The sequence below is a fragment of the Taeniopygia guttata genome, chromosome W, assembly GCF_048771995.1.
Source record: "Taeniopygia guttata chromosome W, bTaeGut7.mat, whole genome shotgun sequence".
Taxonomy (NCBI): Eukaryota; Metazoa; Chordata; class Aves; order Passeriformes; family Estrildidae; genus Taeniopygia; species Taeniopygia guttata.
The window spans coordinates 6,032,931-6,040,095 of record NC_133064.1 but is presented as its reverse complement, the minus strand read 5'-3'; the positions used below and the strand labels follow the sequence as shown (position 1 = coordinate 6,040,095).

The following is a 7,165-nucleotide window of genomic DNA, read 5'->3' as shown; positions in this document are numbered from 1 at the left end:
GGCCCATCCTCCGATGTTCAGATTTTTTGCAATCAGTTGCCTGCTCAGGGCCACAGAATCTTGAGCATAAACATCGGCGGTTTTTGCTGGGCAAGAAAAGTCACCAGTCCAGGTTCCTGATGTCAGTTTGTAGGGCTCCTCGGGGACTGTCAGGGCAGCACAAGTATTAGGTGGAGGCAGCTTCTGTATGGGGCCCATCCTTCGATGTTTGGATTTTTTGCAGACAGCAGCCGGTTCAGAGCCACAGGGCCCTGAGCACAAACATCGGCTGTTTTCCCTGGGAAAGAAAATTTACCAGTCCGGGTTCCTGATGTCAGTTTGTAAGGCTCCTCTGGGACTGTCAGGGCAGCACAAATATGAGGTGGAGGCAGATTCTCTATGGGGCCCATCCTTCGATACTTGGATTTTTTGCAGTCAACTCCGCTCTAAGGGGCAAAGGGCCCTGAGCAAAAACATCGGCTATTTTCCCTGGGAAAGAAAATTCACCAGTCCAGGTTCCTGATGTCAGTTTCTAGGGCTCCTCTGGGACTGTCAGGGCAGCACAAGTATGAGGTGGGGGCAGCTTCTGAAATGGGCCCATCCTTCGATGTTTAGATTTTTTGCAATCAGTTGCCTGCTCAGGGCCACAGGAACCTGAGCATAAACATCGGCTGTTTTCCCTGGGCAAGAAACTCACCAGTCCAGGTTCCTGATGTCAGTTTGTAGGGCTCCTCTGGGACTGTCAGGGCAGCAGAAGTATGAGGTGGAGGCAGCTTCTGTATGGGGCCCATACTTCGATGTTCGGATTTTTTGCAGACAGCTGCCTGCTCAGGGCCACAGGACCCTGAGCAGAAACATCGGCCGCTTTCCCTGGGAAAGAAAACGCACCAGTCCAGGTTCCTGATGTCAGTTTGTAGGGCTCCTCTGGGACTGTCAGGGCAGCACAAGTATGAGGTGGAGGCAGCTTCTGTATGGGGCCCATCCTTCGATGTTCAGATTTTTTGCAATCAGTTGCCTGCTCTGGGCCACAGGACCCTGAGCAGAAACATCGACTGTTTTCCCTGGGAAAGAAAACTCACCAGTCCAGGTTCCTGATGTCAGTTTGTAGGGCTCCTCTGGGACTGTCAGGGCAGAACAAGTATGAGGTGGAGGCAGATTCTGTATGGGGCCCATCCTTCGATGTTCTGATTTTTTGCAATCAGCTGCCTGCTCAAGGCCACAGGACCCTGAGCAGAAACATCGACTCTTTTCCCTGGGAAAGAAAACGCACCAGCCCCGGTTCCTGATGTCAGTTTGTAGGGCTCCTCTGGGACTGTCAGGCCAGCACAAGTATGAGGTGGAGGCAGCTCCGGTCTGGCACTTATCCTTCGATGTTCGGATTTTTTGTAGTCACATGCCAGCTCAGAGCCACAGGGCCCTGAGCAGAAACATCGGCTGTTTTCCCTGGGAAAGAAAACTCACCAGCCCTGGTTCCTCATGTCAGTTTGTAGGGCTCCTCTGGGACTGTCAGGGCAGCACAAGTATGATGTGGAGGCAGATTCTCGATGGGGCCCATCCTTTGATACTTGGATTTTTTGCAGTCAGCTCCGCGCTAAGGGGCAAAGGGCCCTGAGCAAAAACATCGGCTATTTTCCCTGGGAAAGAAAATTCACCAGTCCAGGTTCCTGATGTCAGTTTCTAGGGCTCCTCTGGGACTGTCAGGGCAGCAGAAGTATGAGGTGGAGGCAGCTTCTGTATGGGGCCCATCCTTCGATGTTCTGATTTTTTGCAATCAGCTGCCTGCTCAGGGCCACAGGACCCTGAGCACAAACATTGGCTGTTTTCCCTGGGAAAGAAAATTCACCAGTCCAGGTTCCTGATGTCAGTTTGTAGGGCTTCTCTGGGACTGTCAGGGCAGCAGAAATATAAGGTGGTGGCAGATTCTCTATGGGGCGTATCCTTCGATTTTCTGATTTTTTGCAGTCAGCTCCCCGCTAAGGGGCACAGAGCCCTGGGAAAAAACATTGGTTGTTTTCCCTGGGAAAGAAAAGTCACCAGTCCAGGTTCCTGATGTCAGTTTGTAGGGCTCCTCTGGGACTTTCAGGGCAGCAAAAGTATGAGGTGGAGGCAGCTTCTGTATGGGGCCCATCCTTCGATGTTTGGATTTTTTGCAATCAGCTGCCTGCTCAGGGCCACAGGACCCTGAGCAGAAACATCGGCTGTTTTCCCTGGGAAAGAAAACTCACCAGCCCCGGTTCCTGATGTCAGTTTGTAGGGCTCCTCTGGGACTGTCAGGGCAGCACAAGTATGAGGTGGGGGCAGCTCCGGTCTGGCACTTATCCTCCGATGTTCGGATTTTCTGTAGTCACATGCCAGCTCAGAGCCACAGGGCCCTGAGCAAAAACATCGGCTATTTTCCCTGGGAAAGAAAACTCACCAGTCCAGGTTCCTGATGTCAGTTTCTAGGGCTCCTCTGGGACTGTCAGGCCAGCACAAGTATGAGGTGGAGGCAGCTTCTGTATGGGGCCCATCCTTCGATGTTTGGATTTTTTGAAATCAGCTGCCTGCTCAGGGCCACAGGACCCTGAGCAGAAACATCGGCTGTTTTCCCTGGGAAAGAAAACTCACCAGTCCAGGTTCCTGATGTCAGTTTGTAGGGCTCCTCTGGGACTGTCAGGGCAGCACAAGTATGAGGTGGAGGCAGCTTCTGTATGGGGCCCATTCTCCGATGTTCAGATTTTTTGCAATCAGTTGCCTGCTCAGGGCCACAGGATCTTGAGCATAAACATCGGCGGTTTTCCCTGGGCAAGAAAAGTCACCAGTCCAGGTTCCTGATGTCAGTTTGTAGGGCTCCTCTGGGACTGTCAGGGCAGAAGAAGTATGAGGTGGAGGCAGCTTCTGTATGGGGCCCATTCTTCGATGTTCGGATTTTTTGCAATCAGCTGCCTGCTCAGAGCCACAGGACCATGAGCACAAACATCGGCTGTTTACCCTGGGAAAGAAAACTCACCAGTCCAGGTTCCTGATGTCAGTTTGTAGGGCTTCTCTGGGACTGTCAGGGCAGCAGAAATATAAGGTGGTGGCAGATTCTCTATGGGGCCTATCCTTCGATATTCTGATTTTTTGCAGTCAGCTCCCCGCTAAGGGACCAGGGCCCTGGGCAAAAACATCGGTTGTTTTCCCTGGGAAAGAAAACTCACCAGTCCAGGTTCCCGATGTCAGTTTGTAGGGCTCCTCTGGGACTGTCAGGGCAGCACAAGTATGAGGTGGAGGCAGCTTCTGTATGGGGCCCATCCTTCGATGTTTGGATTTTTTGCAATCAGCAGCCTGCTCAGGGCCACAGGACCCTGAGCAGAAACATCGGCTGTGTCATGGTTTGACACGGGAAGAGAATTTTTTTTAGAAGGAAGATGTTCATCCAGTCAGGGGTCAGGTTTAGATACTGACACTTGGGGTGACCAATTGAAGGTGGACACGCCTCTGAGAACACAGAGGGGTTAAAAGCGGAATTCCCAGGAGGACTCGTCCTTCTTTGGTTCCGGTCATCGCATGGTACGGACCTCCCCTGCCCAGCCCGGGCTGGGTGGGGGAGGGGAGCCATGCGGCCTGCACAGGTAGGCCAGGAGGTAAAGGATCGGAACCGACTGGGTCAGCTCCTGCAGATGGAAGGGTGGAGAAATCTGGGATGTCTCCGTTCCCCCCCAGAGTCTCTCTATCTCCCAAGAGAGAGAAAGAGACTCGGTGGTTTTATCAGCAGTTCGCCGCAGGGAAGGAGAAGAGCGGGGGAGGGGGCCGCAAGGTGCCCAGCCGGGCTGTGGGAGCTGGAGCCTGGGCAGCGAGCCATCCTTGGGAGTTGGGACTTTTAACCCTTCCTGAGAAATGAGGGCTTCATGAAATATTACTCCTCCTGAATTTGAAGAAAAGAGAGACAGCTTGAAACCTCAGATCTTTAGTGAAGAAGGTTGGGGGCAGATGATAGAGTGGCCTTTGGCTGGACTCTGCTTGTTTACCATAGACTGAACCACTCTTTCTTTCAAGAGGGACTGCATTTTAGGGGGATGCATTGGTGAACCAAGAGACCTTCTGCAGCAACTACCAGTTTTGGAGTGGACAGAGAGAGAGCTGAGGAGGGTGTGAGGATGCCCTCCATCTTCAGGAAGAAGAGAAGGCGATCTCTGTCTTTTGGACCCTCGGCCCCAGGGGAAAATGGGGGGGACTCTAGTCCCGAATTGTGATACTGGACTGTTGTTCCTGGTGGTCCTTGGCAAAGCATCCTTAAAGGGGCCCTATAAGCAGTCTCTGTCCATGCACAGTGGTGAGAGCACTGTGACATGGAGAAGAGAATGTCACACTGGCCCGGTGTGTCTGGGCAGTGCCACGTGTGACATTGGAAACACAAAAGGTGGCAGTTGTGTTTCCTGGGGGTCTGTGGTTGCAAGGGGGACTCCTCTCTTCCCCGATGGACTCAGTATTGATTATATTGAAGGGTGAAAACTTGATTAAGGATCCAAATGGGTCTCGCTGGGGTTTGGTGGAGTTGGGTGGAGGGAGGAGAAAAGTTTTGGAAGGTTTTCATTTCGAATTTTGTGTGTTTTTTTTCCTTTCCTTTCTGTTCCTTTTATAGTAGTAGTAGTAGTAGTGTAATAAAGCTTTTTCTTTTGTTATTAAGTTTGGCCTGCTTTGCTCTGTTCTTGATCACATTTCACAGCATTTGATTGGTAAGTTGTATTTTCATGGGGCGCTGGCATTGTGCCAGCGTCAAACCATGACAGGCTGTTTTCCCTGGGAAAGAAAACTCACCAGTCCAGGTTCCTGATGTCAGTTTGTAGGGCTCCTCTGGGACTGTCAGGGCAGCACAAGTATGAGGTGGGGGCAGCTTCTGAAATGGGCCCATCCTGCGATGTTTAGATTTTTTGCAATCAGTTGCCTGCTCAGGGCCACAGGAACCTGAGCATAAACATCGGCGGTTTTCCCTGGGCAAGAAACTCACCAGTCCGGGTTCCTGATGTCAGTTTGTAGGGCTCCTCTGGGACTGTCAGGGCAGCACAAGTATGAGGTGGAGGCAGCTTCTGTATGGGGCCCATCCTTCGATGTTTGGATTTTTTGCAATCAGCTGCCTGCTCAGGGTCACAGGACCCTGAGCAAAAACATCGGCTGTTTTCCTGGGAAAGAAAACTCACCAGTCCAGGTTCCTGATTTCAGTTTGTAGGGCTCCCCTGGGACTGTCAGGGCAAAACAAGTATGAGGTGAAGGCAGCTTCTGTATGGAGCCCATCCTTCCATGTTCAGATTTTTTGCAATCAGTTGCCTGCTCAGGGCCACAGGACCCTGAGCAGAAACATCGACTGTTTTCCCTGGGAAAGAAAACTCACCAGTCCAGGTTCCTGATGTCAGTTTGTACGGCTCCCCTGGGACTGTAAGGGCAGAACAAGGATGAGGTGGAGGCAGCTTCTGTATGGGGCCCATCCTTCGATGTTCGGATTTTTTGCAATCAGCTGCCTGCTCATGGCCAATGGACCCTGAGCAGAAACATCGACTGTTTTCCCTGGGAAAGAAAACGCACCAGCCCCGGTTCCTGATGTCAGTTTGTAGGGCTCCCCTGGGACTGTCAGGGCAGAACAAGTGTGAGGTGGAGGCAGCTTCTGTATGGGGCCCATCCTTCGATGTTTGGATTTTTTGCAATCTGCTGCCTGCTCCGGGCCACAGGAACCTCAGCAGAAACATCGACTGTTTTCCCTGGGAAAGGAAACGCACCAGTCCAGGTTACTGATGTCAGTTTGTAGGGCTCCTCTGGGACTGTCAGGGCAGCAAAAGTATTAGGTGGAGGCAGCTTCTGTATGGGGCTCAACCTTCGATGTTCGGATTTTTTGCAGACAGCAGCCGGCTCAGAGCCACAGGGCCCTGAGCACAAACATCGGCTGTTTTCCCTGGGAAAGAAAACTCACCAGTCCAGGTTCCTGATGTCAGTTTGTAGGGCTCCCCTGGGACTGTCAGGGCAGCAGAAATATAAGGTGGTGGCAGATTCTCTATGGGGCCCATCCTTCGATATTCTGATTTTTTGCAGTCAGCTCCCCGCTAAGGGGCACAGGGCCCTGGGCAAAAACACTGGTTGTTTTCCCTGGGAAAGAAAGGTCACAAGTCCAGGTTCCTGATGTCAGTTTGTAGGGCTCCTCTGGGACTGTCAGGGCAGCACAAGTATGAGGTGGTGGCAGCTCCGGTCTGGCACTTATCCTTCGATGTTCGGATTTTTTGTAGTCACATGCCAGCTCAGAGCCACAGGGCCCTGAGCAGAAACATCAGCTGTTTTCCCTGGGAAAGAAAACTCACCAGCCCTGGTTCCTCATGTCAGTTTGTAGGGCTCCTCTGGGACTGTCAGGGCAGCACAAGTATGAGGTGGAGGCAGATTCTCTATGGGGCCCATCCTTCGAGATTTGGATTTTTTGCAGTCAGCTCCGCTCTAAGGGGCAAAGGGCCCTGAGCAAAAACATCGGCTATTTTCCCTGGGAAAGAAAATTCACCAGTCCAGGTTCCTGATGTCAGTTTCTAGGGCTCCTCTGGGACTGTCAGGGCAGCACAAGTATGAGGTGGGGGCAGCTTCTGAAATGGGCCCATCCTGCGATGTTTAGATTTTTTGCAATCAGTTGCCTGCTCAGGGCCACAGGAACCTGAGCATAAACATCGGCGGTTTTCCCTGGGCAAGAAATTCACCAGTCCGGGTTCCTGATGTCAGTTTGTAGGGCTCCTCTGGGACTGTCAGGGCAGCACAAGTATGAGGTGGAGGCAGCTTCTGTATGGGGCCCATCCTTCGATGTTTGGATTTTTTGCAGTCAGCTGCCTGCTCAGGGCCACAGGACCCTGAGCAGAAACATCGGCTGTTTTCCCTGGGACAGAAAACTCAACAGCCCCGGATCCTGATGTCAGTTTGTAGGGCTCCTCTGGGACTGTCAGGGCAGCACAAGTATGAGGTGGGGGCAGCTCCGGTCTGGCACTTATCCTTCGATGTTCAGATTTTTTGTAGTCAGCAGTTGGCTCAGAGCCACAGGGCCCTGAGCACAAACATCGGCTATTTTCCCTGGGAAAGAAAACTCACCAGTCCAGGTTCCTGATGTCAGTTTCTAGGGCTCCTCTGGGACTGTCAGGGCAGCACAAGTATGAGGTGGAGGCAGCTTTTCTATGCGGCCCATCCTTCGATGTCCGGATTTTTTGCA

At 52.2% G+C, this 7,165-nt stretch overlaps 1 long non-coding RNA gene across 1 annotated transcript; it reads left to right on the top strand.

Annotated features, from left to right (window-relative positions):
• Nucleotides 1–3,330: 3,330 nt before the first annotated feature.
• LOC140682113 (uncharacterized) lies at nucleotides 3,331–4,626 on the top strand. The gene is made up of 2 exons (XR_012053360.1): nucleotides 3,331–3,572; nucleotides 3,997–4,626. It is a non-coding gene; the product is annotated as an uncharacterized lncRNA (long non-coding RNA).
• The last annotated feature ends 2,539 nt before the right edge of the window (nucleotides 4,627–7,165 follow it).